Source organism: Phaseolus vulgaris, chromosome 6 (assembly GCF_000499845.2).
Source record: "Phaseolus vulgaris cultivar G19833 chromosome 6, P. vulgaris v2.0, whole genome shotgun sequence".
Lineage (NCBI taxonomy): Eukaryota > Viridiplantae > Streptophyta > Magnoliopsida > Fabales > Fabaceae > Phaseolus > Phaseolus vulgaris.
The window spans coordinates 12,792,917-12,813,150 of record NC_023754.2 but is presented as its reverse complement, the minus strand read 5'-3'; the positions used below and the strand labels follow the sequence as shown (position 1 = coordinate 12,813,150).

At 34.2% G+C, this 20,234-nt stretch overlaps 1 long non-coding RNA gene across 3 annotated transcripts; it reads left to right on the top strand.

Annotated features, from left to right (window-relative positions):
- The first annotated feature begins 14,212 nt into the window (after positions 1-14,212).
- LOC137831138 (uncharacterized) lies at positions 14,213-16,606 on the top strand. 3 transcript variants are annotated; one of them, XR_011084352.1, is made up of 6 exons: positions 14,213-14,542; positions 14,647-14,711; positions 14,906-14,937; positions 15,106-15,200; positions 15,329-16,086; positions 16,159-16,606. It is a non-coding gene; the product is annotated as an uncharacterized lncRNA (long non-coding RNA). The 3 variants fall into 3 exon arrangements; XR_011084351.1 differs by lacking the exon at positions 14,906-14,937 and having other exon boundaries at positions 14,214-14,542; positions 15,347-16,086; XR_011084350.1 differs by lacking the exon at positions 14,906-14,937 and having other exon boundaries at positions 14,215-14,542.
- The last annotated feature ends 3,628 nt before the right edge of the window (positions 16,607-20,234 follow it).

Below are 20,234 nucleotides of genomic sequence, written 5' to 3'. Positions count from 1 at the left end.
GAAGATAGTTGCAAACACCTTATGTGTCAGCCACACCCACGCGTTAAGTTGTGCTATACAAAATATTTCATGTACATCTACCTTCCCTTGCTTAAAAATAATCTTATTCGCATAGTTCCAAACTGTCCACACAATAGCTATCCATACTCCCTTCCATATTATATTTTGTATATCATTCAACTCACATAATTTAAAGTTTTGAAAATGTTCCATTATATCTCAATTGTGTACAGATTGGATCCCAACCCATTTATCACACATAACCTAGACATCATGAGACATCATGAGATTTATTATAGTGCAATAAAATATGATTAAGTGACTTGTCTTCCATTTGATAAAAATCACATACAAGATTAGGTAGCAGTACCCTTTTGTGTGAATAACACTTTTGTTGCTATTCTACCCCTAAGCATCTTCCAAGCCACGAATTGTGCAACTGCTTACCTTTGCTCTCAGAAATCTATGTAACTAGTGTGTTCTTGTTGTACATGGTTTTTCTAGATCCAAGAGTAAGCTGATTTCACTATGAAAACTCCTTGGTCTCCACATTTCTAATTACATGTGTCATGTTATTCTTTTTTATGTCTACCCCTATGATGTTAAATAATTCTACTTCTAACTCCATTTCCTACTCAAATATACTACGTCTCCATTTAGGTTCCACATCCATACGTAGTCAATCCAAGTACCTAACTCACCAATTGTTTTCTCCTTACCATTTGAGATCACATACAATCTAGAAAATTTGTTTTTAAGTGGTACAGTATTTGAAAGGGATTGACATTTGTTTACAGTTTAAAATAGGTGACAAAGTTTAAAATAGGTGAAAAGTTTGTCAGATGTTATAATGTGTTTATTTCTAAAGTTTGACTCCTTAAAAAGAATCTAGAGGATCCTTAAAGATCTTGGGTTAATGTCCTCTTTAAACCCTAATTATCTTTAATAGAAATGCAATGTAAAGGAAGCTAACTATTTTTAACATTCTAATTTAGGTTTACGTGATTATTTGATTTTGTGTAGAGTAAAATGATTTTTCATGTATGAAGTTCTGAATTTACTTTGATTTTTTAATGGTTTGAATTTATAAAGATTTTCCATTTTGAAAATTAGAAATTAGGATTTCAAGGCCGGGTTTCAATAATTGGAATAAAGTGTTAAGTGTTAAAGTCTTCCAAGTGAATTGATGATATGGTATAATTAGTTAGTTTAGAATATGTGAATAAAAGTGATAAAATTAAAATTGAATTAGATCACCATTTATATGTGAATTGATGATATGGTATAATTAGTTAGTTTAGAATATGTGAATAAAAGTGATAAAATTAAAATTGAATTAGATCACCATATTTAAATGGACTAGTATTTAATTGATATTGTGTTTCATTGAAATTATATTAAAACATGACTTTGAGACATATATTTAGGTTTTTAAACTTGTACTATTTATTGTATTGAAAGTGTACCGGACCGACCGGTTATTGCCACGACTCAGTCTCCCTAATCGATCTGACTGAGACCTGCACGGACGTGCAGGTCGAACAATACATTTAATCCATTAACGCTCAGACCAAGGTCAGTGAAGCTAAACTGCCATTAAGAATTAGGTAATACACACCTAAGTGTGATCCCCTCCACTAATCTGGCCCAATAAGGTAAGCCCATTAAAATAATATAAATAGCAGACATTCCGAGACAAGGTAGACATGACTAACCTTATGCAAAGCCGAAGACCGGGACACAGTAGGAGGACGAGGAAACACTCGGTTATCAGAGCAGGAAGACGAGGAAACACTCGGTTATCAGAGCACTTAGCAAAGAGGTAGCACAGGACCTTGGCACTGTTGGGACCAATATTTATAGGTGCCAAGGACCTCGAAAGACGAAGCGTCGCAACGATCTCAATCGTTAGATCTCCCAGATCACCCCGCTCATAACACTTCGTGCCCGAGAAACCCCTCATTAATGCGGGTTACGTCACACCGCCTGAGGTCATGTCATACCTCGGGAAGCCCAATAGTCACCCACCTAATAAGAATTGACCGACAATCAACACTTCAAAGACTCATCAAACACATCCATTCTCGATCCTGGGGGGCAAATCTACTGGTATGGACCGACTGGTCATTGCCACGATTCGGTCTCCCTGACTGAGACCTGCACGGATGTGCAGGCCGACCGACACACTTAATCCATTAACGCTTAGACCAAGGTCAGTGAAGCTAAACTGCCATTAAGAATTAGGTAATACGCTTCTAAGTGTGATCCACTCCACTAATCTGGCCCAAGAAGGTAAGTCCATTAAAATAATATAAATAGCGCACATTCCAAGAACAAGGTACATCATAATCACTGTACACCCCCGAGTGTCGAATACCCTTTTTACTAACTTGAGTGTCAAGTGCCTTCTGCATGTACCTCCCCCATTTGGAATTCACCCTAGACCCGAAGGAGTATCATCGAGGCGAGAAGGATCACAACGAAGCCCTAGCAACCTGCCCGAGGAAAGGAAGAAGACGAAGTTATTCAATAGTTCTCTAGGTCCTATCTCCCTAGCAGGAACAAAAAGCTATTTCGTAAGTGTAGAATCATTTGAATAATTATTTTGTTTGTATGTCTCGTTAAATCGACTAGTCGGCATTTAAGCGAGATTGAGACTACATACGAAATTTTTAATTCTAGAGTCCATAAATCAAGTGATAACTCTTTGTTCAAACAAAGGAGATGACAAAAGACATTATTTATTTAACATTGGTGAAATGATACATTAAAACTCAAACGATTACTAGGAATTTCATTGGAAAAAAAAGAAAATTCTTTAGTTCATTAATTAGTTTGAAGAAAAATGATTATTTCACACCCATTGCTCCACCTTACATCCCACTAAATATTAATATTTTAATCATTTTTAATTTTTTTTAATTTTGAAAATTATTTTAACATTTTACATTTTGTCTATATTTTTATTAAACATATTTTTTTATTTTTAAATTTTTTTATTATATATTAATATTTTATTATGGATGTAAAGTAGAGTAAGGTATCAAAATATTATTATCTAGTTTGAATTGGTGAAATGATGGAATTCATAAAAATTATCCAATAGGCTTTTGGAAAGACTTCCCCGCGGGAACCATATGAAAATTTAGAATCCGTTTCTTTGATAGAGAAAAAGAATCTTATTGAAATGAGTTTGCTAGAGAAAAAGAATCATAATAAAATGAGAAATGAGTTTGAGTATCGATTTATTAGTAAAAAATCTTTTTCAAAATTTTGAATAGTCAATTTTTTTTTTTTAAGAATTGAAGTCTCAATATAAAATTAGAAATTTTTCTAATAGGCAATCAAAATGATTTTTTATGGAAAATTCATCCGCCGGATTTTATAAATTACAAATAAAAAATTGGTCGATATTATGACAATAATAAGTAACATAGATATTATTATGAAATAACAACTCATTAGTTAAATTATGCATCCATTATTTTCTAGATTATATTATTTAAGTTATATTCGTTTATATCATATAATATATTTCCTTAATTAAAAGTGTTTTTAAATATTATCATATCTTAAATATTAAATTTTTATATTCTCAATTAATAACAAATCATTCTGCAAGTTTTTTTTATGGGCCAATCATTCTAGAAGTAACATTCAAAATATAAGAAATAATTTTTTTATCATTTATAATAATTTATTATTAAAAGATAATATTAAAAATTATACCATTAATGTATTTTAATTAATTTATATCATATTATAAACATAGATGATATATATATATATATATATATATATTAAAATTAAGAAGGAGTTAGTTGTTAATAACTTGATAGAGTTTTTTTGTAAAAGAAAATTTGATATAAGCTTTACTAAAGTTTTTAAAATGCTATCAGTGATTTTACTGTGCCTCTATGATTCATTAATATGAAAAAAAGTAAAAAAAGTTGAATGCTGCATTAATTTATTAAAAAAAAATCAATAAGAAAGAACAAAATATTATTAGCACGATAAGTATGAAACTACTTAAAAGAATAGAAATTAACCTATAAGAGATCATTTCGAATTTTATCATAGAGCTTATAAATACCATGTTATACTGTATTTAAATTAATGTTTAAATATGATAAAATTTTATCTGTCAATTTATAATTATTATACTTATTACTATGTTAGAATAATTTATGGTATTACTTTATTTATTTTAAAAATGTATTGATGAGTAGCATAACCACGAGTGCTTGATAAATAAATAAATAAAATAAGCGTGTTACACGTGGTCTTGGACATGTTATATAGTACTTCAAGTCCACGTGAGCCTCTCTAAACTTTTAAATTATCTCTTGCACACTAAAACTTCCAACTTTAATTTTTTTATTAAGAAAACTTTAAGATGATTGTTAATATTTTTTTAACAGCAAGTTTTAGTCGTGAAATTCTTCCCATAATAATTTTCTTTTCATAAACCTCTTAGCAAATAAAACAAAAATAATTATATCTATTTTATTAACTATGTACTTTTCTCTTTATTGATTGTTTTCATTCTCATTGTTTCGCACCTCAATCATTTTCTTTTCATAGTTGAAAAATTCTATTAGTAGTCTCTTTATAGTGTTGACATTGGTGGAGGTTGTGGAGGACGTTTCGCAAACTTTCAATGTCAAATATGTTTGAAGTGTGGTCACATTATTTACTTCTACTTGTACAAATTATCAACCTTGTGAATCGTGTATGCTCTATGATCATACAAAACTATCCATGTTGATGTTTTTTTTTTTCACTCATACATTTTTCTTCCTGTAATTTTTTTTAAAAGATACTGTTATGGGGTTTCGAGGTTTCCAGAAATCGGGTTATGCAACATATATGGATCGGTGGATCTGCAATTCATTATTTTTTTTTATTTATGGATCAACGTATCCGAAATACATTTTTGACTTATGGATTGGTGGATTTGAAATATATTTTTTTATTTTTGATGTTTGGTTGTTGTTTTCAATAATTTGAAATTTCATGGTAAGATGTTAATTTGTAGAAGTATGGACAATACTGGAAGATTTGTTGAACTTCACTATTAATTAATTTTAGGACTCATTGGAAATATAAACATAAACATTCTTATCCAATCGTCAAAGGGTCTTCATATATGTAGTTATGAGGTTGTAATCGAATTCATAAATCAATATGTAAACATACATTATGGCTATTGTAAATGCAGAAGAACAGATTCACTCATGATCGTGTAAGTTGTCAACATACAAATGAGCCACGTGGTCTTCATAAGTTGTCAACAATGACCCATCCACTTCAATATTCTACTTCAGGTGTTTCTTCCTTCACCTTAATATTCTACAATATAGTGGATGGGTCACTGTTAATAGCTTATTGATTTATGAATTCAATTACAACATCGTAAGTACATATGAAGACCAAGCTTTGCCGATTGGATAAAAATGTTTATGTTTATGTTTTCCAATGAGTCTTAAAATTGATTAATAATGAAGTTCAATAAATCCTTTGATATTGTCCATACTTCTATAAATTACCATAAAATTCAAGAAATTATTGAAAACCACAACCAAACATCAAAAGTTAAAAAAAAGGCACTTCAGATCCACCAATCCATAGATGTCATGGAACCCAATTTCCAAAATCCTCTAAACCCCATAACTGTGCCTTTTCAAATAAAATAACAATGCTAGTTTTGATATTTTTCAAAATGTAGGGGTGTAAGAAGAAATATCCCCAAGTAGTTCAATTCATTTTGACTCAACACTATAACTTTCAACTCTAAGATGAGAAATAATCAAAAGAATTCCAATAAAGGTATTAATGTCATCTCACTCCTAATGTTGTGCCTTGTTATTGCCTCTTCTTAAATGGTGTCAATTCTACATGAATTTTGAGTTTGGTGTTCATCTCACTAGGGAGCCAAAACATATACATTAACTAAGTCATATTGAGGGTTCATACCAAATTTTCATTTAAAATAGTCAATGTTTGTATATTAGTGGTTCTTATTCTTTCTCCTTTCTATCTTTTATTAATTTAGATTTTTTTATCAAATTAAATAACGTACTTCTCTATCCCCTCCATTAAAAATTTTATATTCAAGGGAACAATGAAATTTTACTCCAAGTTTTTTTTGGTGTTCATAGTCTCCACTCCTTTCCGAATCTAAAATATTCAAGGGTCATTTTGTAAATTAAAAACATGATAATGAATGCATACATTCATGTTCACATACAGATCTTATCATATTATGATTCTCACATTCCATACATAAATTATAATAGAGATAGGCACTTACCTTGATCCATGAGAGATCCTACGTGAGCAGTTCCTTTACATACTTTTGTCCTAATCTATCTCTTGTCAATTTCGTTCTTGTCACACACTTTCTTGATGGCTAACAGTGAGACAACTCTTATTTGTAGAGGCAGAACCCCATTGCTATTATTTTTCAATCTCCATCAGATGTCGGTTTTCATTAGGTATATCATCAGATATATATTCTCACGTTAACCAATGGGCCTTTAATTCTATTATTATTATTAAATCATATTCGGGCCCAAAGCCCAAACTCTAAGTCTTGTGAGTCACTTTATAGAAATTAATTTACATAATTTCTTACATTCTCTCACTTGACTCATATGAGTTATAATACTTTCATGAAATTACATAAATGCGCATTTAAAAGGCCTTACATAAATTGGTTCTATCATTAATCAAAATCAAGGATACAGAAATAATAAGAGTCATGGCGGTTATATGTCATTTCAATCAACACATTTTCTTTCATGTACTACTATATCATCCTTTCTCCTTAATATGACTTTATAGTGAGAAATCCATAATAGGTTCAAGCATAATGTCATTTTTCATCAATAACAACATAATCTGTTTTTCACAACATAATTTACATTCATATACATAAAGTAGAAAACATAAATTTCAGAAACATTATTTATCAATGAGCTCAGAGTGTCAAATAAGCATTAATAACAACATTCATCATTCACTAGTAGACATAATGCCCATATTTACAACATGACCAGTAAATGTTTTGGGTGGCAACCCTTTTGTTAAAGGGTCAACAATCATAAGATCAGTGCTAATATGTTCTATTGACACTCTATGTTTCTGAACTTCTTTAACGACAAAGTATTTCAATTCCATATGTTTAGCACCTTTGGAATACTTGTCGTTTTTAGAAAAGAAGACAGTTGTGGGGTTATCACAATAAATTCTCAGCAGCTTGGCAATACTGTCAACAATTCCAAGTTCTGAAATAAAATTCCGCAACCAATTAGCCTGAATTGTGGCCTCAAAGCATGCCACAAATTCAGCCTCCATGGTGGATGCAACAATGAATGACTGCTTTGCACTTTTCCATGAAATCGCTTTTCTGGCTAAAAGATACACATAAATCAAATGTAGATTTTCATGTATCCACACAGCCAGCAAAATCTAAATTTGTATATCCAATCACCTCAAGATGATCAGATCTTTAATAAGTAAGCATGTGATCCTTCGTTCCTTGTAAGTATCTTAAAACTTTCTTTACAGCTTTCCAATGATCCAATCCAGGATTACTCTGGTATCTACCAAGCATACCAACTGTAAAACTAATATCTGGTCGTGTACAAGTTTGAGCATACATTAAACTCCCAACAATAGATGCATAAGGTATATTCTCTATCTGTTTCCGTTCCAAATCATTCTTTGGACATTGTATGAGACTAATTTTGTCTCCTTTTTGTATTGGAACAGGAAATGTTGAACATTTATCTATTCTGAATCTCTCTAAAACTTTATTAATATATGTTTTCTGAGACAAACCTAACAGTCCTTGTGATCTATCACAGAATATTTCAATTCCTATCACATAGTATGCCTCACCCATTTCTTTCATCTCAAATTTATTAGAGAGAAACTTCTTAGTTTCAATTAATAGACCAAGATCATTAGTTGCAAGCAAGATATCATCAATATACAAAGTCAGGAATATAAACTTGCTCCCACTGACCTTCAGATATATACACCGATCAACGATGTTTTCCTTAAATCCAAATGACACAATAATATCATTGAACTTAAGATATCATTGTCTAGAAGCCTGCTTAAGCTTGTATATTGATTTCATAAGTTTACACACCATGTGTTCCTTTCCTTCTTCAATGAACCCCACTGGTTGGTCCATATAAACATCCTCTTCTAAATCCTCATTCAGAAAGGCAGTTTTGACATCCATCTGATGCAACTCAAGATCATAATGAGTTACTAATGCCATGATAATTCTAAAGGAATCTTTCTTAGAAATAGGTGAAAAAGTGTCCTTATAATCAATGCCATCCTTTTGAGTAAAACCTTTAGCAACAAGTCGGGTCTTGTAACGTTCGATATTGCCATGAAAGTCACGTTTAGTCTTAAAGATCCATTTACACCCGACTTTCTTGCATCCTTCTGACAATTCTATAAGGTCCCATACATCATTCTGTGCCATTGATTTAAGCTCATCTTTCATGGCATCTAACCACTTATCAAAATTATCATCATTGATGGCGTCTGAAAATGAAACTGGATCATTATCAATACTTAAGTCATTTTCTGACTCTTGTAGATAAACCACATAATCATTCGAAATAGCAGACCTTCTTTCTCTTTGAGATCTTCTTAATTCTATTTCTTGTGGTTGTTCCACTACAGGTTCATTGTTAACCTCGTGATCATTAATTTGTTGTTCTTCATCATCGTTGAGTGGTTCAACTACATTAGGAACAACAATACTTGAAGTTGGAGTACTAGTTAAAGGAACTTGTACTCTAACTTCCTTAATCTCCACATTTTGTGAAGTATCACTCCACTGCTTTCACCATTTTCAATGAACCGTGCATTTCCAGATTCAACAATTCTTGTGCTATGGGTAGGACAGTAAAACATATACCCTTTTGACTTTGTTGGATAACCAATGAAATATCCACTGATTGTTCTTGCATCCAATTTCTTTTCTTGCGGATTGTATATTCTAACTTCTACCTGACATCCTCAAACATGCAGGTGTCTCAAACTGGGTTTCCTTCCTGTCCACAATTCAAAAGGTGTCTTTTGAAATGCCGTACTAGGAACCCTATTCAACATATGCATGGCAGTTTTTAAAGCATACATCCATAATGAAACAGGTACAATTGACTTACTTAACATGCTCTTAACCATATCCATTAAGGTTCGATTACGCCTTTCTAAAACACCATTTTGTTGTGGTGTACTTGGCATTGTGTATTGAGCACAAATACCACGTCTTTCAAGGAACTTAGCAAACGGACCCGGGTGTTGTCCACTTTTATCATACTTTCCATAATATTAACCACCTCTATCTGACCTGGCAATTTTCACCTTTCTGTCTAATTGTCTTTCCACTTCATTTATATAAACTTCCAAGGCATTAACTGCTTGCGATTTTTCATGCAGTAAATAAACATAACCATAACATGAAAAATCATCAATAAAGGTGATAAAATACCTTTCTTTATTGAAAGAACTTGCATCAAAAGGTCCACATATATCAGTGTGTATAATTTCAAGAAGCTGAGTACTTCTTGTGGCTCCCTTCTTTGTGTGTTTTGTTTGTTTGCCTTTAATACAATCCACACATACATTCAGATAAGTAAAATCCAAACTTGTAAGTATTTAATTCTTTACCAATCTCTCCATTCTTTCTTTGGAAATATGTCCCAAAAGTTTGTGCCACAAGAAAGCAGAACATTCATTCACTAAACTACGTTTAGTGCCAACATTATGATGCGAGGTCATAAGAGTTTCAGCATATAAATTATCAAGATTCAATCTATATAATCCATCATAAAGAGTACCAGATCCAATCAAATAGGTAAACTGATATAAATTGAAACATCCATTCCCAAATTTAAAAGAGTATCCAGCAACATCAAGTTTAAACAATGAAACTAAATTCCTAGATATACTAGGTACATAAAAAGTATCCATCAAGTCTAAATAAAATCTAGTCTCGAGGATTAAACGATAAGTCTCAACTGCTTCCACTAGAACCTTCTCTCTATTCCCCATGAAGACAAACTTTTCATTTGGCTTTATGATTCGGGTTGAAAGAAATCCCTGCATCATATTAGAAACATGAGTTGTGCATCCAGAATCGATCCACCAAGAATATGTGGAACTTCAGTTAAGTTTGATTCAAAACATACATAATAAGCATTATGCTTACGTTTCAGACAATCCTTTTGAAAATGTCCAGCTTTCTTACATAAATGACATTTGTCATTCTTCTTTTGGAGCTTAGTAGAGGACTCATTTATCTTCAGTGGTCCTTTACCCTTTCCATGTTTCTTGAAAACTTTCTCTTTCCAACTCCCTGATTTTTCACATAATGTATGGAGTGGTTTCCTCGATTCCTCAATCTAGTTTCTTTATGAATTAACATGCTATGCAATTCATGCATATTCCACTTATCTTTCATAATGTTATAGTTCATCTGGAAATGACCATACTCAAACGGTAAAGAGTTCGAAATGAACTGCACGAGAAAATTATCATCCACTGTCATTTCAATGACATGTTCATGCATAGTACGAGAACCATCAAATTTCATGGTGATTAATGTACTCATTAATGTCTAAGCAAGAGACTTATCAGCTGTTTAGGAGCGCTCTTTCATAGACTTCATGAATTCTTTTGCATTCTCAGTTTTGTGAAGAGCGGACTTAATATTGTTTGCTATTCTCATTCGCATAAACATCAGACTAAGTCTATTTGACTTTTCCCAAGCCATATAATGAGTTTTCTCCTTATTGCTATTATCATCAGTAATAGCAGCAGATTTCTCGATTCGAATGGCCAAATCAAGATCCAATACACCTAAGTAAAATTGGACTTTTTCACTCTAGTAAAAAAAATTTAGCCCATTAAAGACTAGAACAGACGTAGCTTGCGAATGTAAGGTTACAGGAACAGATATTGCAATCACACATGCTTAACATTAATACTTCGAGTCATAAACTAAACATACAATACAAATTCAGAAAACATTCTATGTATACTAATGTTCTCCTTTGGGAGATTCATTAATACACAAAACATAATGATGCTAATAGTATTAACTTTATTTGGCAAGATATATGCATTAACTAGAAACACTTGTTATCTTTGGATATACAAGCAAAACTAATAACACATACTCACTATCAACAATCATATCCATTAATTATAAGGACAACTAATCAACCTTTGGGTGATCCAAAAAGGCCTTATAATAATGAATTTTCATTTACCCATATATAAATAATTTAGCATCCATTCTATAGGTAAATGAAATAAAATTTATCAGTAGTCTGGAAATTAAATAAAACTTAAAGATTTGATCACTTTGGTGATTAACAAATCTATCATACAAATAATTCCACAAATTATATCATTAACTGAAATAAAATTCATCCATAATTTGGAATTAAATAAAACATAAAGATTTGATCACTTTGGTGATTACCAATCTATCATACAAATAATTCCAAAATTTTAATTTAAAAAATTAATACATAAAGTGAAAAAAAATTAATTTTCCATTCCTCACTTTCAATCAATTAATTAAACGTTAATATAATTCAAATTGAATTAATTATAATAATAACATAATAAAATAAAATAAATTGATGACGTAAAGCTGGATTCTAAAAAAATGGGACCAAAATGCTACCCCACATTATTCACAATTAAAAGTGCAGCCAATGACGTAAGGTGCACATGTGATTCATTAATTGAATTAAAAAAAAATTATGACTTGCAGGGAATCATTCACATATGGTTTATTTTTTTCTCTTGCTAAAAACCCCATAACATAATCACCACCACAGCACTACCATCGTGCGAACAAGGTCCATGAACTGCGACCACCGCTCGCGCCGCGCAACCTCCTCGTCACCGTGCCCCACTGCTCGAACCACCGCTCTGCGCGCAGGTTAGAAAACGTAGTCGCGCCACTGCACCGCACATGCCACCGCACCGCTGCAGTTATGGTTGATGACGGAAAAACACAGGATGACAGCGGTGAAGGCTTGCGGTCCCACTAAATAGGTTCATAGGGTGTTTAACGCCATTAATGGCATTAGGTGCAGAAAATTTTGATCCATAAACCCTAATTTTAAAATTAGGGTTCTTCAATAGGGATTAATTATTGGGAACAAAATTAGGGTTCTTAAATTTTGGAAAAACACTAATGGAGAATCACAAAAAATGAGCAGTGAGGCTCTGATACCACATGTAAATTAAAACATGATAGTGAACGCACAATTGATCACATACAATAATGTTCACATACAGATCTTATCATATTATGATTCTCACATTCCATACATCAATTATAATAGAGATAGGCACTTACCTTGATCCATGAGAGATCCTATGTGAGTAGTTCCTTTACATACTTTTGTCCCAATCTATCTCTTGTCAATTCCGTTCGTGTCACACACTTTCTTGATGGCTAACAGTAAGACAAAACCTTATTGCTATAGATATATATTCTCACGTTAACCAATGGACCTTTAAAATTCTATTATTAATACTAAATCATATTCGGGCCCAAAGCCCAAACTCTAAGTCATGTGAGTCACTTTATAGAAATTAATTTACATAGTTTCTTACACATTTTTGTTGTTTTCCTCTACCGCCACCTTCAAATTTTGTTGATTTACCATATACTTTTAGGCTTTTCTTAATTTTAATGATGTTACTAAAAATACGTGTATGTGGTGACGATTATTTTTGTATGTAGTGTCATTTATAAATGTCGTTATTTACACGTGTGGTGGTTCCTCATACCATCACAGATCTGACAGCTACAAAGTATAATATGACGGTCAATTACTAACCTCCATAGCACCCGTCATACACTACAAAAAAAAAGGTTTTAATGGAGGTTATTTAGCAGAGGTTAATATAACCCTATGAATTGATTTAATTAATGGAGGTTTTTTTCTAAAACCTCAACAAAATAAGGGAGGTTTTTTAACCTTAGTTAATTTTCAAAGGTTTATTCTAAAACCTCAGCAAAATAATGAAGGTTTTTATAACCTTTGTTAATTTTCAAATGTTTATTTTAAAATCTCGACAAAATAACGAAGGTTTTTTTAACCTTCATTAATTTCCAAAGGTTTATTTTAAAACCTCCGTAAAATAACGGAGGTTTTTATAACCTTTGTTAATTTTCAAAGGTTTATTTTAAAATCTCGACAAAATAGCGAAGGTTTTTTTAACCTTCATTAATTTCCAAAGGTTTATTTTAAAACCTCCGTAAAATAACAGAGTCTTTTTTAACCTTAGTTAATTTTCAAAGATTTATTTTAAAACCTCTACAAAATAGCAGAAATTTTTTTTAACCTTAGTTAATTTTCAAAGGTTTATTTTAAAACCTCTACAAAATAGCAGAAGTTTTTTTTAACTTTAGTTAATTTTCAAAGGTTTATTTTAAAACCTATACAAAATAGTGTAGATTTTTTTAACTTTCGTTAAGTTTTAAAGAATTATTTTAAAACCTCATCAAAATAATGATTTTTTAAAATTTTTTTAAGTTTGACATGTTTATTGTAAAACATCAATAAAATATTTTAGATTTTCTCACATCTCAATAAATAAATGTAATTAAAGTTTTTTATAAACAAATAATTAAAAATATAATTTTAATATATTTGATAACTAAATCTTTTAAAGTTTTGAAAGTGTAAATTTAAATATGTTAACGTTTTTCAAAATTAATCTGAAATATTTATTTAATAAAAAATTATTAATTTTTTTTTATTTAATTTTTTTTTAAAAACTAAAAATATTATTAATTATATTTTTAATATGTTTATAGAGAAATATTATATTAAAATAAATTTATTTATCAATGCTTAATATAACTTTCAGAATAAAATTAATTAAGAAAAACTTTTTTAAACTCCTTTAAATATCAAAGATCTATTTAACCAGATTTATTTGAAAACAAATAGGAGAGGTTTATTGAAAACCTCCAGTAAATGACAGAGGTTTATTTGAAAACCTCTGGTAAATGGCAGAGTTTATTTTAAAACCTCTGGTAAATAGCAGAGGTTAATTTGAAAACCTGTGATAAATGGCAGAGGTTTATTTTAAAACCTTAGTAAACTATTCTAATTTTATTTCAAATTCTTTCTTTTTTTATTTTTTTTCCTTTCCTCTTCACTTCCAGTAGACCTAAACCTGCCTTTCATTTCCATCTTCTCTTTTCTTCACTCTCATTTTTGTCTAACTCGCATCTCACTCCCATCGCACACCACTAGACCTTTGCTTTTACTGCTTCAACACGAAACGTGCTTCTACTATTCCAGCACGAAACATGGTTCTGCTACTCCACCATGGAACTTGCTTCAACCTTCGCTCCACCACAGAACCGCTTGTCTACAAAGCGCAAGTATGTTCTGCGATTAGTGATGTGATGTTTGTTATTTATTTGACGATCTCGGAACTCTAATTTGAAGAACGCCGAACAAAGGTAATAATTAGTTTTTTCTTCTTCTTCTGTTTCTATGAGTTTAATGTTAATTAATTTTGTATATGTATAGCCTAATAAGAGTTTGATTATGATTTTGTTGATAGGTATCGATTCTATTCATTGGTACCTTTTCCTCACAGGCTTCTTCTTCTCGTTCTCCCTTCAATCGGTGAGTTCTTCTCTACCTTTTCTCTCTCTCCAATTTGATTTCTTTCTCTTACAGCACTGAACGATGTGTTTCGACTCAGATTCTTCAATTGCTATGTGTTTTTTATATCGTGTCAGATCTCTGTTTCTCCCTAATTTTTTTCAATTATAATTTTGCTCACTTCGCTTGGTTTTCCTGTAAATCCCTTAATGAAGACAATTGCACCGATCTAGTCAGTGCTCTCAAGGTATCCTTAACTGTTTTGCACTTCCTGAAATCGATTTTGTATAATCTTTGTAAAGTTTTAAGGATAACGATTCTTCTGTTTGCCTCGCCAGAATACAAGTTTTTTTTTTTATGTTTTCTTGAGTATTGGATTCATTCATGATTTTTGTTGGACTGAATTTGTGTGCAGAGTGAGATACAGAGTTTGGCTGGAGAGTATTATGATATTCTGGAGAGTTTATCGCCTATCGTCAAGAAGCTTTTGAATCTCTTAGAGAGATTTAGGTATATACTCTTTTTGTTAGTTCTTCAGTATTGATGCTGCTTTTTGTGGATTGCTTATATTTTTATAAGTTCAAATTTTAATTGGGAGGATTGATTTGTAGAGTTCCTGATAATTTTATATCTTCAAGTCTGTGTTTGTCTTCTAGTGTGTCAGGCTGCTGTCCTGCCCAGCGAATTACTGATATTGAAGAAAATATTGTTCAATCTTCTTGTCCTGCTTCTGCATTGTCTGATAGAGATTGCTCAATATTAGTTGAATCAGATGGGACCCAACAAAGATCAGTCAAGCGAAACATACAGCATGTGCAATGAAGATGTCTCTGAAATTTCTGAAAGTGAAAGTACTCAGAAACAATGTTGTAGTTTGCGGTCTTGTTGTGTGCCAGCTTTAGGAGTCAGCAGGAACAATTTGGGGCTGGGTTCACTCACTACAACCAAGTCCTTACGCTCTTTATCCTTCACTGCTTCTGCCCCGTCCATTAATTCTAGTCTTTTCATATGGGAAACTGACAACAGCTCAAGTGATGTTGGCTCTACAGAAAGACCAATAGATACCATATTTAAATTCCATAAAGCCATACGCAAAGACTTGGAGTATTTAGACATTGAATCTGGAAAGCTTTCTGATGGTGATGAAACAATTATTCGGCAATTTAGTGGAAGATTCTGGCTTTTGTGGGGTTTATATAGAGCTCATAGTAATGCTGAAGATGATATAGTATTTCCTGCACTCGAATCCAAAGAGGCACTTCATAATGTAAGCCACTCTTATACCCTGGATCATAAGCAGGAGGAAAAATTACTGTTTGGAAAGCATTTCACTGTGGAAGAACAAGATAAGATAGTGATTTTGTCATGACAATGCAAGCGACCACTCAATGGATAGGTATATTTTTCACAGAATTTCTTAATATTTAGTAATGGAATGTATTTCTTAATATCTGTTTAATGATTATAGAAAAGCAACAATGGAAATGATGTGTATGCGGTGCCTTACTATACAGCCTGTTGGGTCTGTATGCATATCTCCTTCATGTGATGGACTTACAATGGCAAAGTACTATTGCAACATTTGCAAATTCTTTGATGATGAAAGGTACTTTTTGGTTCTTTAGAAATCAATAGATTTAGTAGAAAACTGTTGTTTTCTTTTGTTTTTTTGTTACAGAAAGAGGCCTTAGTTATAGGCCTAAGAAAGGGGTCAGGGCCAGAACAGAATCCATGATATCAAAAGCACACCATTGTAATTATCATTCTAGCTGTCATGTGAACTATGAGCTCCTTGCCTGCTTTTTCCTTCTTACTGTCTTTATATACTTGCCTATTAATGGGCTAATAGTTGGAACTTACTTTCTGAAGTTGGCAGAATCTTGGTTAATCATTAATCCTTCTCTTGGTTGAACTTATATTATTATTTCCCAACATACTGCACAATTTCTCAACCTTACCATTTCTATTAGCATTCCAATCCTGCACAATTTTACAATTCACAGAATTCATTCCTTAAGAATTTATCTCAGCCACAATCTTCTTTTCAGTTTTATACAAAAACAATATAATATTTTTAAGTTTTAGTTATAACTATTTTTTTTCATTTATAATTAAAAGTTGTAAATGTTATAACAATTATAACTATTTATTGTACTAATTTACATATAAAAGTCATTTACTTAGTGCTTACTAAACACTAATTTATCTTTGCTTAATCTTCATCCTAAGATATTGTTGAAGATAAAACTTGGTCCCAATTATTTCTTTTATTTATTGAAAAAAAAAATACTTTAACAAACATAGATAGATAAATACAATAAATGTAAATAATTGTGGTTTAAAAAACACATGAATGCCTAAATGGTAAATGAATAAAAAAAAAAACAAATTTCATAATTTTGAAACCTATGGTATTTTTTAAGGAGATTCTAAAACATTTTATGGACATTTTGAAACCCATGGTATTTTAACGGGGTTGAAACCTATGGTATTTTACGGAGGTTTTGAAACCCATGGTATTTTACGGAGGTTTTGAAACCCATGATATTTTACGGAGGTTTTGAAACCCATGGTATTTTACGGAGGTTTTGAAACCCATGGTATTGTACGGAGGTTTTGAAACCCATGGTATTTTGAAAGGCTTTTCCTGAGTTTTAAAAAAACCCTGGGGAACACATTCCCTAGAGATGGTTTAGCGGGAGAAACTACAACCCTGGTAAATGACTTAATGGAGGTTTTAACCCTGGATAATGTAAAAATAAACCCTCGTTAAAACCATTTTTTCTTGTAGTGATATAACATCTTGTATAAAGTTGACGATTTTAAGTGTGTAATTTATGTTAGTTATAAATGTCGTAATTTTGTAATTTGTCAAGACAACTTCAGCACAAATAATAACGTTTTTAAATGCCACTTTATACGTTACAACACGATATTTGTAATCACCATTATTATATTAAATTGTGAAATATTATTCATTGGTTATAACTATTGTAATTCGAGTATTACATATTTTAATTTTTAATATTTAATTTAACATGTTTTCATAATTTAATTAAACATTGTACCGCCCTGGTGGTCGGGAGTGATGACGTGGCATCCTGCTACAGTATAGGCGTGTTGGCAAGACGCCAGGTTGGCAAAAGGGAAGGAAGTCGGGGGGCTTGTGTAGTCGCCAGTTGTTAAATTGGCGTGTTCCGATCTCCAGCTTACCAGAATCGGCGATCACCAGGTTAAAGATGAAGTCGCCAGATGTAGATTCAGGCGACCTAGTCATTGGAGATCGCCAGAGCAAGCACATCGCCAAAGATGAAGGAGAAGCAGTTTATGAAGGCGGCCGGTGAGACCACAGGGAAGGTGTATGAAGGCCCCTAACTCGCCAGTTCCAGTAGAGATCGCACTTCCAAGTTAGCTATGCACTGGGCAGTACCATGCATAAGTAACTTAGCCAAAATGAGAGTAGAAGCAGCGCCAAGTCAAGGAGACTCCAGATGATGGCACGTGTACGACTGGGTGCGAGCCACGTGTCCAGGTCTGTAACTGCCAGGAGAGAGAAAACAACCAGGTATATAAGAGTTCTCAACAAACTTTCTGAGGTACGCACGTTCAGATTATGCTCTTTACGCTTGCGAGTTATAGAGCTTACTGTGAGAAAGGATTTGCACGGTTCTTGTTCTCTTAGTATTTGGTGATACCGTCACTGACTTGGGCATTGGAGTGCGATCGGCCGCAGCGGCGCCGCTCTGTTTCTTTGCAGGTTCTTGAGGTGGATCTCGAAGAGGAACGAAGGTTCGAAGCGGTGCACCCGTCGATCCTTTGACGAGGCAGTTTCCAGCGTTCCGGTCAACAGGCAGGATCATCAGGCGCCAACCGTGGGGCCGTGTAAAACTTGCTCCCATCCACAGCGTGAGTTCTTGGAGGTTTTCGAAGTTTTCTGCGTGGTTGTGTGCTGGTGCAACCATCGCTCGCTGTTTGCTTGAGTTTCGTTCGGTGAGTTCGCGTTTTATACCGTTCGTTTGGGTTTTCGATCGGTGAGGTGAGGTTTTACTGCTGTTTGCGCGTAATTTGTTTGGTGGAGTTCGAAGTTCTTTCGCTCGTTTGGTTGTCCGTGGGGAAGCGCTGGTTTCTGGTGAAGTTGTGGTTTTCTTTGAAGGTTTACGGTGTTCTTGAGTTCTCTTGCGCAGTTTCGCACAGTTTTCTCCGACTGATCGCTGAATCGATCGTGGTTGAGGTGTCGTTCGCTGCATTCTGTGATTCGCTGAGTTTCATGAGAAAAATGAGAAGCAATCGCTCAAGTCCAGTTGCGCCCGTCGCTGCCGAAGGCGCCGCTGCCATGACCATGGCGCAGATGGCAGAGATGATGCGTTCGTTGCAGGCAACTGTGGAAGCCTCACGCGTAGAGCAGGCGAGAATGCATGAGGACCTGGTCGCCTCTCGCGCCAGGAACGAGGAGCTCAGCAAGGTGACTGAGGAGCTGCGTCAAGCTCTTCAGGAGCAGCAAGGGCGTTCTTCTGCTGAAGAGGTGGCGCCGTCGTCGCCACCTCGTGTTTTCCCTATGCCTTTTGTTCAGGCGATTACTGACACGCCTATTCCCACGAGCGTGGTTCCGGTTAAGGCTGTCTTTACCGGCGTGGAGGATCCAGAGGCTCATCTAACCACGTTCCATACGCAGATGATGCTGTCGGGAGGGTTAGACGCCGTCTACTGCAAGATGTTCGTGAGTACGCTCCAGGGAACGGCGATGGAGTGGTTTGTGAGCCTGCCTAACGGCCACATAACCAATTTTCAACAATTCTCGAAGATTTTTGTCGAGCAGTACATCGTGAATAAGGCACCGCCTAGGGTGTCTTATGATCTGTTCGATATAAGGCAGTACCAGGGAGAGTCCCTCAGAGACTACCTGAATCGCTTTGGGGCGCAGATGGTCAGATCGCCGGCCAAGGATGAAGAAATGCTGGTCTATGCCTTCAAGAAGGGCGTGCTGCCAGGACCATTCTGCGAGGCCTTGATCAGAGCTCACCCCGCGACGTTTGCTGAAGTCAGGCGACTTGCGGTGGCTCACATCGCCGATGAAAGTGAGGTCGCTGAGAAGAGAGGGAGCATGGCTCCCGCTAGGCCACGCGCCCAAACCAGAATCCAGCCGCAAAGGGTGCTGGAAACAGCGGCGGCGAACAGGAAGGACCAGAGGACTCGCCATCCTTACGATAGGAGAAACAAGGGAAGGAGCCAAGCACGCCAGCAACCAGCACGCCGGGAATACAATCGCCCGCCTAAGCACAAGTTTGTCATGGGACTGGCGGATCTGATCGCCATCCCTAACATATCTGCTAGGCTGAAAGCGCCTGAGAAGGTGGGCGACAAGGTGCTGGGGTCAAAGCCAAATGCCTGGTGTGAGTTTCACCAAGGCTTTGGCCACACTTTGGACTCGTGTTTGTCCTTGGGATATCAGCTCGACGATCTGGTTAAGAGCGGGTTCCTAAATGACTATCTGCTATACAGGAGGACGGGGGGAGCGTCGAGTTCCCAGCCAGCAGGTGGAGAAGC